Consider the following 15,068-nt stretch of genomic DNA (forward strand, 5'->3'; position numbering starts at 1 on the left):
TGAGCAGAAGGTTGGGGTGGGGAGGGGCAGAGAGAGAGGAAGAATGAAATCTTATGCAGGCTCTGGTCTTTATATGAGGACCCTGAGATCATGACCTGAGCTGAAATCAAGAGTCAGATGTTTAACCAACTTAGGCACTTAGGTGCCCCTTTTTTTCTGTCTCAACCAAAAATGATGGTCTATTTTCTTTATAATAAAGTTCTTCCATTTTTTTATTTGCTTGTTTTTAAAGCCAATTACTAAATTGTGCTGGAAGTTACCTCTCAGTCTCTATTTAGCAAATCTAAAGTCATTTTATGGCTGTCTATAAGTGATATGGAATTATTTGAGCTTAAATATAATTGACATAAATTAAAAAAAAAAATCACCTTTATACAGTTCCTTTCCCTGCATGCGTTTTGGAGGAACAAAACCTAGAGAACTGTTGTAACATTCAGCTACTTCACCACACCAAATGCAAAGACACTTTGAAAGGGATGGAACAGGGATGCCTGGGTGGCTCAGTTGGTTAAGCGGCGCCTTCGGCTCAGGTCATGATCCTAGCGTCCTGGGATCAAGTCCCATATCGGGCTCCTTGCTTGGCAGGGAGCCTGCTTCTCCCTCTGCCTCTGCCTACCTCTCTGCCTACTTGTGATCTTTCTCTTTCTGTCTCTCTCTGACAAATAAATAAAATCTTAAAAAAAAAAAAGGGATGGAACAGTGAAATTTAGAAATTGAAAAAAAGTCCATTTTGGCTAGAGCATAAAGTTGGAGAAGAAATTGAGGCCAGAAAAGTAGGCGAAGGGCTAGGTCATACCAGCTCATAAAGACTGTGGTAAGGACCATGAGCAAATTTGAGTTGAGAATCTTCAGAAAATTTGTGCAGGATAATGAAATAGCTAAAATCTTAGGAGAAGAATTATAATATGTAAACAAATAAAAATCAGGGATATACTGCTGAAGGAAACATCAATTTGTCCAGCCATGATGGGGAAATTGAAAGAATGAAGCCTTGCTAATGGATACCTATTTTCATTGGAGTCCTTTGCTTCATCTTGGTATCTGTGTGCATTCTCCAGGACCACATAGCCTTTTATCCAGATATTGTGCAGGAACTAAGATCCAACCAATATGATTTGAATAGTGATAATGATTTAAGAAAGTGAAATTGAATAGGATGAGGTTTTGCAAATTCTGATTTCATTTTATGGGCATTTTGGTGGAAGAAAAATATATATTTTTTTCTACTTCTGTCTCCAAGTAGAACTAATGCCTTCATTTTAATACCAGGAAATAGTTTACCAGTAAAAGTAATCATAATTACTAGATTTGTCCTCAAAAATAAGTTCATATTTAGCGTAGCACGAGTTGTAAAGCTGTCTTTTTTTCCCCCCACATTGGATCTAAGGCATAGCCATGCAATCTATTTGCAGTTAAAATAATTGTCCAAGCAAAAGACAAGACATGATGAACTTTGGTGCTTTCAAAATATTTGAATTTTAGTTTGAGTCCATGTTATTTTGGTTAACTTATTTCTGTGTCCAGATGATGTCTGGATAAAAGGCTATGTGGTCCTGGAGAATTAAGTATATTTGGGGAGCCTGGCTGGCTTAGTAGGGAAGACATGCAGCTCTCGATCCTGGGGTCCTGAATTCAGGCCCTGTGTTGGGCAAAAATCTCACTTAAAAAATTATAAAATAAGCAAATTAAATAAGTATTTTTCATTTTAAAATGCACTTACCAATCCACTTTACTTTGAACATTAAAAAAGCTTTTTTTGTTTTGTTTTTCTTTTAAGATTTTAATTATTTGACAGACAGAGAACACAAGTAGGCAGAGAGGCAGGCATAGAAAGAGGACGAAGCAGGCTCCCTGCTGAGCAGAGAGCCTGATGAGGGGCTCGATGGATCCCAGGACCCTGGGATCATGACCTGAGCCAAAGGCAGAGGCTTTAACCCACTGAGCCACGTAGGCATCCCAGAACATTAAAAAAGTTTTAATCAAAAGATTACTTTATTCTATATAGCTGTTAGTTGGTTCGTTATTACGGAAATCAGTTCCAAGGAAATTTGTTTTTATTTCTGATATCAACATATAGTATTTTGGTATTGCCATATAACTGCACACAAACGAAATTTCCATGCATATTTTTATAATTGCCAAATTTTTAGTACTATTAAATTTACTGGTGTTCTCACATAAAAGTTACATGATGAATTACATTATATTGTAGTTTACAATATTAACTGCCATTTATTGAGCGCTTACTAATTATCAAGCACATTAGGCTTTCATTCATTAATTTCTTTACTCTTTTATTCAACATGTTGGATGACCAACTATTTGTTAGTCATTATCTTTAGTTGCTGGATAAGTCAAAATAATAATGTCTCTGTTTTAACATTTTATTCTTTTATTTTTTAAATATTTTGTTCATTTATTTATTAGAGGGAAGAGAGAAAGAACAGTAGGATGGGCAGAGTGAGAGAATCTGAAGCCCACCACAGGGCTCGATCATGACCAGAGCTAAAACAGAGTCAGTTGCTCAACTGACTGAGCCAACCCAGGTGCCCCATTTGAGCATTTTAGATCATAGTGGAAGATCAAAAGTTTATCACATCTCTTTACAACCAAATAAAACATTGCATAAATGTTAAAAGTGCTCAGAGGGACAGCTACAGACATTTCTAAAAACAAAACAAAGGAGGGGTATCAGAAAAGGCATTCCTCATTTAAGTCTCAGAATGACTCAGTGAGCCTTATGTAGTTGACAAGTAATGAACAAATATGTACCCCATTCTGATGAGAGTTCCTTTTGCAGATGCAATTTTTATCAAATCTTTTTCCTTTAGCCGTTTCTCAAAAACACTAGTGATAGCCATTTGAAGCTTGAGAATCAGAATCACATTGCCTTCCTTTAAGCTTATTATTATCCAAAACAACTTAACTCCTAGAGTTAGCCACAGGGAAAGCAAGTACACTAAGACAAAAAATACTTTTTTTTTCACCCAAAGATGCATCTGAAATCTTTTCACATTATTTTTTTAATCTACTATGAATAAGGAAAACACACAACAGATGGAACTGATTCTGTTTACCATGCTATCCCCTTGTTAAAAACAGGAACTAGAAAAATTATCTCCTTAGGAATCACTCAAGAAAACAGTAGGTTAATGTTGCAAAAGTACAGTGTTCTTTGAAGAAATTTCTATGCTTCATCACCTACTATCTGAGACACCAAGAACACCAACTAACTGAAAATTGTTTGTATCTCATTTAGGTATTTATAAACCAGTTTGTATAACACTGTCTACTAGGCTAGCTGTGAACACCAAGAGCTTCAGTGATTTTTCCTCCATGCATCTAGTTTCTCCAAACACCTGCCTCTGTACTTTATTCGGTTGAAATAAAAGCATTTCATTTTTAAGAAACTTCTTCATGGAATGGTAAAAAATGGATATTCATCCCCCCAAATGTATTTTCAAATATATAAAACAAATGAACACAGTTTTTTCCCCATATCATTTTTCATATAGTATGGTTTCAAGTGTACAGTATGATTTCGTATTGTATGGTTTTCATATAGTATGGTTTCTGATAATGAGACTCAGTCATGGTGAAAATCCACTCTAGACATCCAAATATAAGGTTTGAACACATCTCAAGGTGTGCTGTTTGGTATGGGAGAGCATGGCCAGCTGAAAACTAGCAGCAGGTGGAATAACCTAGTGAAACGTGGCATACAGTTAAGTTTTTGAGGGATTTACTATGGCAGCTTTACCAAATGGAACTAAATGCGGGGTAGAGGTGGGCAGGCAGGATAAATCACAAGTAGTTGGTAGTAGTGAAACAAACTGGTAAGATGAGGATGTGGCCAATTTAACTAAAAATGTCAGCGTCAAATTTAGGTCCTAGAAGATGGTATTCCAGGCTTAGTGCTTTGACAGAGCTTAAACAACCAAAAATCGGGGGTTTTTGGGCAAGATTATTGAATTTAGGGACTTACTTTTTCTGAGTGTATTGGAGAAGGATCTGGTGAGACATTTTTAGTGGGTTCTACCCACCTTTCTAGGTTAGACTAAAAGTGATCTGTTTTTTATAGTTGTTAACTCTAGGAGCCACATTTGGAGAATTTTAACTTTATTCCATGGTGCTGTGGATAAATCTGGAAGTTTGTGAAACAGAGTGCCTGAAGTTTATGTGTGATGTGTTCATGAGTAGACATCAGTGGTACCATCAGTACTAAAAACTGAAAGTGACTGATTCAAGAAATATTTATTTAGTACCTTCAAAGTGCTAAATTCTAGACACCAAAATTGTAGGTACGGAGTAATAATTATGATAGACAAAATGAATGCAGTTGACTTTCTAGTGGTAGACAGAAACTGACTCTTACAAAAAGTACACAGTATCCTTGTGAAATATACCCACAGAAAAACCCCTTTACTTTTTCCTCTCAGTTACTTAGTCTTTAAGATCATTCAGAGTCAGGAAGGGGGTGGATTGGGATGTTGCTATCACTGATCCCACCACGCAAAAAGAGTAGGCAAGTGGGATCCATTTGAGCCCAGAAAAAGGTAATGATGTTGACATTTTGGAAAATTGTATCTATAGCACTAACATCTCAGAGCATTTTCATATAATTAGTTCATGTACTTAGTTCATGGCTCTATGTACAAACCCTTATTATAGCATTTGCCATGCCTGGTAATTATTTATTTACTTCAGTTTTCACTAGTTAACATGAACTTTCTAAAAGCAAAATTGAGTATCAGTCATATTTGTTTCTGATTCATAATTTCTTACTGAATGGATGAGAGGCTTTATAGAGATTATTGTAACATGAGATAAGACAGGAAAAAACTAGAAAGCATACTGAAATATGTTGTGGCCAGTTATTCCTACATCAAATTACAGTTACTAGCACAGGCAATCACATTTGCTTTCAACATGAACAGCTCTGATTCACAGGGTTGTAAATGGAAGACTTATGTGAAAGTCTTTCCATGGTTAAAATAAATTTGATGAACTTTGTTTTAAAACATCTTAACATAAATTATCTTTCTCTACCTGTTATGTGCCATTTAACACACATAATACACTACATACACACTAATAGTTCTTCGTTAATGTGCATATTGGATATTAAGAGAGGGGTGCAGTAATAATTTTTTTTCCACAAAATATTTGTGAAAGTGGCACTTATTTCAAAGAGAAATTTAAGAAGTGCCAACTTTTATGTTGAGGTCATTGTTATAATAGCAAAGATTTTGTGTACACCAATAGAGAATACATATTTGATAGATTATAGCAATTTAAACGAAAATGAGATAATATTGTAGAAAATATGCCAACCACCAGCAATTCTTCAAATTCAGTCATGTAGAGTTTTAAATAATAAAATTTATTTTATATCTATAGAATATATATTAGAATATATACAATAGAATATATAGAGAATAATAGAATATCTCTAGAATATCTCTAGAATAGATATAGAATAATAGAATAGAATATACATAATATATACATAGAATTTATATATATTCTATATATATTTCTCAACATCTACATTAAAGATCTATTGAATATACTTATTTTTACTTGAATCTTTTGCCATCAACCTGCTACTCTGCTTTGCACTTCTAAGAACAAATCTGGTTTCCCTAAAACAAAACAAAGCAAAACAAAACAAAACATACAAACAAAGTGTAAAAATGTTCTTCCAATCAGGAGTCATGTTGATAATTGCATGAATCATCTTTACAATTCATCATAAGTTATCACTCATTTGATGAGCATAGTAATTTGGAAGGTTGAATTAAATAACTAACCCCAACTGAGTTAAAATTCAAATTGAGAATGGTAGAAGTCAGTATTTGTGTAAGAGAACTCTTAAGCTTAAAAAAAATCTATTAAGTCAAAGAAATGTACGTAAGAGTTTAAAATAGCAGGACCTAATTGACATATGGCCGAAGCAGATAAATTACATGGAACATATAGACATTAGAAGTCTGGGGAATATTGATCATTAATGTGACTATTAATGTGAAGAGGAGAGTAATTAGTTGCATTATATAGACTTCTATAATCAATTATCCTATGTTTTATCTTCTCAGAAAGAAAGTCAAGGTATAACTGAAACCTAAAAAGAACTAATAAAACCTACTCTTAATTTTTTATGAGGGCAATTTACCAAGTCAGAGGAATCCCAAAATATACACTTATTCTATATGAGTGAAGTTTTGGGTGAAAAGCAGTAAGACTTAAGGGATGGAATAGCATGTGTGATGTTTGAATCTCTTCTTTCAGTTCAGGGTCATAACTCTGGAAAAGGAAGAGGATGTGGACGGTGAGCAGCTGACTACATGGGTGGTGTCAAGGAGTATATTATTGTTTATGGCACCAAAGAAATGGGCTCTTAGGAAGGTCATACTCTATTTCAGATCATGGTTTCTCTAAACTTATGAGCCCTCAGTAAGGCACAAACATTGTCCTAAGTATCTTTTCAGGAATAACTTGTTTAATTCTTTTAATAATCTTGTAAAAAACTGTGTCTAAAGATCTCCTGTTTATTGATAAGTTAACTGAAGTTAGGCAAATTATCTAAATTAATAAAACTCAAGAACAGCGGGGTCAGAAAACAAACTCTGGCCTATAACATAACTGCTTTCCTCTGAAGGATCAGATGTATGCATTTGGCAGACAACTTTCCACGTACATAAAGTGGTTTTATTCATTCATGCATTCACTTTTAAAATTCATATTTATTTATTCATTTAACAAGCACCTGTGAAGTTCTCTGAACATGAGACTATGCAGAACATGGAGAGAAACATCAGTGGGAACAGTGTCCTGAAAGGCTTAACTGAAAGGAAAATATAAATTATTTAAATAAAAGGATAAACATGGACAGCAATTTGTAATAATTGGATGACATAGACAGAGGTACAATTACGCTCAGTAATTATCAGGAAGAAACTAAAGAATAATAACAATAGAATTGATTTTGTGTCTCTATATACCAGTATAATGAATATGTGTAACATTAAAAAAGGAGCTTGAAATTCTAGCAAATGTAGTTGAATATAATCCCACAGGCACCAACAAATATTATTTGAAATACCTACTTTGATCCAGAGAAGTGAATAGAAGGGGTGAAAAGACTTGACACTCTTAAGGGACATATCCAAGTAGAAACTTAAGGGTTTAAATGGAAAAGATTTATGGTACATATTTATATGAGAAGAAAAGGAGGAACAGGTACAATGTTCTTGTATGTCTGCCATATGTTCTTAAGACTGCTAATGTTATGGGTGAGGTTCTTTGATCTAAACTGTTTAAGAAAACTCATGCATATATAAAAGTTACATGTCTCTAACTCCATTACTGCATACACACTTTGTTTCTACCCTTTTCTTTCCTTTTTTTACCAAAATTCAAAGAAGAAAAATGTGTATTCAATTAACTGTATATGTTTAGGTTACCATTCACCACCTAAAGTCTTAAGCTTCTAATCTCAACATTCTTCTTAAATGACTCTTACTAAAGCAATAATGAAGGCCGAATTTCTGTTTCATCTTGGAACATTCTGAAGAACATTTCACATTTCTGACCCTTTGTTCCTTTGTTCTCAGCACCTTGCTCTTCCGTCTCTTAAGTTCCTCAGCCAATTTTTCTTATTGCATTTTTTGTGTCTCTTGCAGAACTGTTGGGGTTCTTCTAAGTATCCATTATTGGTCATATTTTTGTGTCCCCCCTTTTCTCCTATGTTTCATCTATCACTAAAACATTGATAAATTCTAAATGTGCGTCTCCAGTTTATTACTTTCTTTTGAACTCCAAATCTATATATCTAGTTGGTTACTAAAACTGTCACTTAGAGAAGCTACAGGATTCAAAACTCAATACATTAAAATTTTACTATTAATATTCTTTTACTACCTCTTCAGATTGCTTCATTTTAGTTAAGGGCATCATCACCCTACTACAAAATCTTCACTGCCTTATCTTCAAAGTTTTAGTTAACTACCAAAGTCTTGCTGTTACAAAACCCCTCAATTTCGGTCCAGAATTGTATCTTCTAATATTGGTCATAAGTCTTTCCATCACATATCTCAGGGCCCAGCTACACAGAATTAATTGCTTATTGCTACCCATGTTGTTATAGACACAATGTTTCGTATTCAGAATATGTAACCCCAGTTAAAACCTTCTTTGACTCTCTCTGGAAGAGTTGGCAACTTTCACTAACATCCACTTTTTTTTTTAAACTAATGTTAGTTGCTCTTATTTTGAGAGAAGTCGATGTAAATGCTGTTAGATTTCTGTTAATTTTCAACAAAATCAATTTAGAAACAAAAGTAATACTAGAGATAAAATGGAACAACTTAATAAGTTCCTATTGGGCAAAAGGATATAAAATTTTAAAATTTGTATGTATTTCTTAAGTTAACCTAACAAAGACAAATAAAAATAATTATGGATAGTGCACTATATATTATATAGTGCATTGTGTACAAATTAGTTTGAACTAGAAAATTTCCATATATTAGGAAAATCAAAATGCATGCTTTTGGAATACCTCTTGAGAAAAAAATTCAACTCGAAGACATTCACAAATGAATGAAAGTTAAAATGCTATGTAACAAAAGTAAAGCCAATGTTAGATGAAAGTGTATTGTAAGTACATGTATAAGAAAAGAACAAGGCAGAAAAACAGTTATAAACATCTGTCTCCAGGAGTTGGGAGAACATAATACATTTAACCCAAATACAGATGAAGAGGAGAAATAATGAAAATCAAGAGGTAATATAATGAAAAATATTACTATGTACGTTGTACCAAACATACAATAGAGAGGATCAACAAACCAAAATTAATTCTTTGAATACACTGATAAAAGTGGGAGATATTGATGTGACTGACCAAGTTAAAAAAAAAATGAGAAGGGTCAAAAAACTCTGAGTTGGAATAAAATGTCAAATCTCTATAAATACTGAAGATATTAAAAAGGCACTGAGAAGCTGTTTGAAATTACTTTTAAAAATTGAAATTTTGAATGCAGTAAATTTTTCGCAAAACACAATTTAAAACTGACATGAGAAAGAAGAGGACAATCTAAATAATCTATACTTATTAAAGAAATGTAAAGAAAAATAAAAAGCCTGTATAGCTAAAACTCTTAGTAGACAGATATAGAAAGAATCTCTCTTAATATGATAAAGTATATCTATCTAACACCCATGACAAATACTGGACTTAGTAGTAAAATTTTCCCCTTGAAATCAAGAAATGGATGCCCAGTATCACCTCTTCTAATCCTGGTAGTCCTAGGAAGTGCAAAAATGCAAAATATAGACAGACATGCATATCTACATGTCTGTGTGCCTACATGCAAACATGCATGCATACATATAAACACATTTTTAAAGTTCAAGTATTTAAAAATAACATATAAAACACATTATTTGTATTTGATGTGAAAGTACAGCTAGTGAATTAGAAATAACATACAGAAAATTGTCAATTTTAATGTTTGATTCTACCAAGGTACTCAATATCAGATCAATTAAAATCAATTGCATTTTTTTCTTTTCTTTTTTTTTAAAGGTTTTATTTATTTATTTGACAGAGATCACAAGTAGGCAGAGAGGCAGGCAGAGAGAGAGGAGGAAGCAGGCTCCCCGCTGAGCAGAGAGCCCGATGGGGGGCTTGATCCCAGGACCCTGAGATCATGACACGAGCTGAAGGCAGAGGCTTAAACCACTGAGCCACCCAGGAGCCCCCAAATCAATTGCATTTCTATATACAAATGATAAATAACAAATAAAGGTACTACATCTAATAAAATAAAAATATCAAACAGATAAAACCAGTAAAGTGAAATTCTGATTTTTGACACATTTAAAATATTGAAACTTAAAATAAAGTGTTTAATATATCTCTTAATTTTAAATACTTCTCAATTACTTTAATGTTATAGGAAATATTAACAACTAAAATTTAGTGAAAGTAAAAAAACAAAGAAATAAAATTAAAGACACTTGGTCGGTGGGAATGCAAACCAGTGGAGTAACTCTTGAAAACAGTATGGAGGGTCCTTAAAAAGTTAAAAATAAAACTACCCTATGATCCAGCGATTGCACTACTATATTCACCCAAAAAACACAAAAGGACTAATTCAGAGGGATACATGCACCCTGATATTTATAGCAGCATTATCTACAATAGCCAAATTATGGAAACAGCCCATGTCCACTGACAGAAGAATGGATAAAGAAGATGTGATACAAAGATACAGATGTAGTGAAAAGAAGGGGCGTCTGTACCCCAATGTTCATAGCAGCAATGGCCACAGTCGCCAAACTGAAAAGAACCAAGATGGCCTTCAATGGACTAATGGGTAAGGAAGATATGGTCCATATATACAACAGAGTATTTTGCCTCCATCAGAAAGGATGAATACCCAACTTTTGTATCATCATGGATGAGACTGGAAGAGATAATGCTGAGTGAAATAAGTCAAGCAGAGATAGTCAAGTATTATATGGTTTCACTTACTTATGGACATAAGGAATAACACAGAGAACATGGGAAGATGGAGAGAAGTGAGTTGGGGGAAATTGGAGGGGGAGGTGAACCATGAGAGACTGTGGACTCTGAGAAACAAACTGAAGGGTTTTGGAGGGGAGGAGGGTCGGGGGTTGGGCAAGCCTGGTGGTGGGTACTATGGAGGGCATGCATTGCATGGAGCACTGGGTGTGGTGCATAAACAATGAATTCTGGAACACTAAAAAAATGAATAAATAAATAAAATTTAAAAAAAAGAAGATGTGATATATATGCATACACAATGGAATGTTACTCAGCCATGAAAAGAATGAAATTTACCATTTGCAGTGATGTGGTTGGAGCTAGAGAGTATTATGCTAAACAAAATAAATCAGTCAGAGAAAGACAAATACCATATGATTTTACTCATAAAAATAAAAATAAAGAATTAATGTCCATGGGGCACCTGGGTTGCTCAGTTGGTAAAGCTTCTGTCTTCAGGTCAGGTCATTATCTCAGGGCCCTGGGAAGGAGTCCCACAGCAGGCTTTCTGCTCTGTAGGGGAGTCTGCTTCTCCCTCTCCCTCAGCCCCTGCTTGTTTGCTCTCTCTCTCTCTCATTCACTCTTTCTCACTCAAATAAATAAACAAATAAATAAAATTTTCTTTTAAAAAAAGAATTAATGTCCAGAATTTAAAGAATACTGAGAATGCAACAATAAAAAGTCAAGCAGTCCAGTTGAAAAGTGGACAAAGGATTTGAATAGTCATTTCTCCAAAGTTCTACCAATAGTAACCACATAAAAAAAGTACTCAACATCAACATCATTAGTCATTATGGAAATGCAAATCAAAACTATAGTGAGATAGCACCACCCTCACTGTCTATAATGGCCATAATTTGTTTTTTAGTGGAAAATAGTAAGTGTTGAAAAATATGTGGCAAAATCATAATCCTCATACATTGCTGGTAAGAATGTAAAATGGTGTACTCCCTGTGGAAAACAATTTGACAGTTTCTCAAACAGTTAATCATAAAATTATCATATGGCCCCAAAATTCCACTCCTATATAGGAGTCCCAAGAGGACTGAAAACATATTTTTACACAATAACTTGTACATAAATGTTTATAATAGCATTGTTCATAATAGCCAGAGAGTGGAAAACAGCCAAACTATACCTCTGTTAATAAATGAATAATAAAATATGCCATAGTCCTTCTGTGGAATATTACTAAGCAATAAAAAAGTAGGGGATGCTGTATGTGCTACAACATAACTTGTCTTTGAAAACATTATGCTAATTGAAATAAGCTACACAAAAATGTCTGCCTAATGTGATTCCATTTCTATGAAATATTCAAAATAGTCATATCCCTGGAGATAGATTAGAAACTGCCTGAGAAGGAAGATAAGGGAGAACTAGGATTGATTATTGATAGGGTTTTCTTTTGAGATGCTGAAAATGTTCTAGATTTAGTGGTGATACCTTTATAACACTGTGAACATACCACAAACCACTAAATTGTACAATTTAAAATGGTGAATTTTATGTAATTTTAATTATATTTAAAAAGGTTAATAAACTCTTAAGGAATGGTAGAAGACCCTGCCCTACCAGATGCCAAGGTATATTACAAAGTTACATTATGTGAGATGGTGTGATGTAGACAAATAGTCAAATGCAATACATTGATATCTAGAACAAAGCCAACCATCTATGGGCACTTAACTTGTGCAAGACTAGCATTGTAGAGCAGTAAGAAAAGTTAAGATATTTTCAATAAATTTTGTTGAATCAATTTGTAAAATGATGAAATTGTTCCCCAACTCACAAAAAAAACATTAATTTCAAATATTTTTTATTATATATGAGACATGAAAGAATGATAACATAACAAAATGTTTAGAAGAATGTAGAGAATAAACAAGACACAAAATAAATAAAAATAGATTGTTAAACTTGACTGTAGTAAAATTAATAATTAATGTTCAACAAAAGTCACAACTAGTGAGTAGAAGTGTGAGTCATGAGTGGGAAGTGTATTTTCACCACATGTAACCAGCAAAGGGCTCATAACTAGAAGACATAAAACACTTCTACAATTAATATGGAGAAGACAACCCACAGAAAATGGAAAGAAAATTGAAAATATTTGTTTAGTATATATAAACAAACACATATATATATATATACATGACTAATACATGAAAATACACTAAAACTCAATAATCAAGGAAATGTAAAATTATATTCTACTACACAGTAAACTAATGATTAAAATCAAGCAGAATACCCATTTTCGGGTGAATGTGTGAAACAACAGCAACTCTCATACATTTGGCAAGATCTTCTAAAGTAGAACATATGCACATTTTATAACATAGTAATTTACTCCTATGAAATATCCAACATATATATATGTTTTAAAAGGATGCTCATAGAATTATTCATAATAACTAAAAAAGGGGAAACAATTTTTTTATCTGCCAAAGGAGGATTGAGCATATAAATGGTGGAATATTTGTCCAATGGAATATTACAGAGTAATCCAAATTAATGACAGTTACAAGTCACAAGACAAGTGAATTTCACAAGTGTGGTGCTAAGGGAAAGAAACTAGACACAGAAGAAAATGTCGTGTTTGATTCCAATTATATAAAATTCAAAGCTAAGGGAAAATAAAACTATAGAATGATCAAAAACTCTGGAAACATTAAGTAGTAATATGTAATACATAATTTATTGAGGTGGCAATACACAATGCATTCAAGGACATGACATGATCTGTTCAAAGAGCCAGCCATCTCTGACAATGCGGAATCCGTATATCCTGCAAACACAGGCTGAACACATGGTATCCATGCTGCACTTCCACAAATCCCCACATATGCATCTGTGTTATCTCAGATGGTTTTTATTTTCACTTGAAACTGTGCTTTAACATAACCCACAAGAAATAATCAAGTGGGTTCAAACTGTGTGTGTGTGTATGCTGTGTACATGCATGCGTCTGTGTACACAATGTGTATGTATTTGTGTGTATGCTGTATGTGTAAGCATGTGATTATATATTAGGCATATATGCTGTGTGTATGTCTGCGTATATGTGTGTGTAAACAGAGTCACACTGTGACCAAAAGCTGGGGACTTCTGGTGTCAGCCATGTTCTTGTTCTTTGTGTGGTGATTACAAAAGTGTTTACTTTCTCATAATCTATTAAGCTTTATACATTAGTACTTTTGCAAATTTCTTGTGTGGTTTTCAACTGACAACAAATAAATGGCTTAAAATATGAAAAGGAATGAAAATTGGCTTTTAAGCTTGGGAATAAGATCCTAGAACGGAGGCTCCTAGAATACAGTATCCATTTTACACCGTGAAGACATGCTAGGGAATTCAAAGAACTCTCTCATGAGACAACAGAATGGATTACTTGCTCCTCCTGAGTGAAGTGTTAGTCTTCTCAAATGATTCTAGGTCCTAGAGAAGGAGTTTTTGATAAATTCATTCTGGGTCATTTGTTACCAGTTAGTGATCCAGCATTATAGATATAATTTTGACCGGAGAACCTAATATAAATGCTCTGAGAATAAGGGGGAAGTCATTTAACCCATATGCACACAAAACCCTAGACATAGTGTCAATTCTTTTTCTTCATTTATTGTATTTTCCATTATTTTTCAAAGGAAGATATGTGTTTCAACACTTGTACAAAATGTAATTTCAAACTTGATTCCCAAGTCAGAAAGAAATGGTGATCATCAAATGTTTAAAAAAAAAAAACTTTATTTTATAATAAAATGGTTAGAAGTTCAATATTTCTGCTCAAACACAGAGAACGGCAGGCATATTTACAAAAGGCCTCACAATGTTTGCCATTGCCTTTACACAAGACAACATTTATAAAACCTCTGCAATCCATGGCAGGTGCTGGGTCTTCTCTTGGGGATTTCTGCTGTTCAGATATTGTCTTTCATTTGAACTTCAAAAACCTTTAAAAAATAGAAGCTGCATTTCAATATAATTTGGAAATTAGAACTCTTTTATTTTTATCATTGTAATATCTTCCATGGATTTACTTTTCAACAATGAATCAAAGCCCAAACTAATTGCTGTCTGATAGCTAGCAAAGGCAGAAAAATTGGAAAAGCTTTTAAAAATGAAGCTTTGGTTTGCCTCGTCCACAGAAAAATTGAATGCAAGTAATAAATAGAGTATTTCAAGTATGTTTAATAATGATATTCCCCTCTTCCATTGAGAACTTAAAGAATAAAACTGAATAACTACTATGGTCACCTGGATAATTGGATATCTGATTTTAGGAGCAAGACTGCATTCCTTTTCTTTGTTTTAATGGCATAATAGGATTTCAAATAAACACATTAATTTAAGTGAAAACATTTTTTCACCTAGGAAACTGATTTCCTAAAGTATTCTCATCAGTCTGTAGTACTTGTGATGATTTTGTAGAATTATAAAATTTTATTGCATGTATTTTTTTAGAGAAAACTCAAATATCCCCCCTTATTAT

At 33.5% G+C, this 15,068-nt stretch overlaps 1 protein-coding gene across 48 annotated transcripts in view; it reads left to right on the plus strand.

Moving 5' to 3' along the window:
* PTPRD (protein tyrosine phosphatase receptor type D) overlaps nt 1-15,068 on the plus strand; it is a 2,308,694-nt gene that overhangs the window by 900,603 nt on the left and 1,393,023 nt on the right. The window lies entirely within an intron of this gene.

Source organism: Meles meles, chromosome 11, assembly GCF_922984935.1.
Source record: "Meles meles chromosome 11, mMelMel3.1 paternal haplotype, whole genome shotgun sequence".
Classification (NCBI taxonomy): domain Eukaryota; kingdom Metazoa; phylum Chordata; class Mammalia; order Carnivora; family Mustelidae; genus Meles; species Meles meles.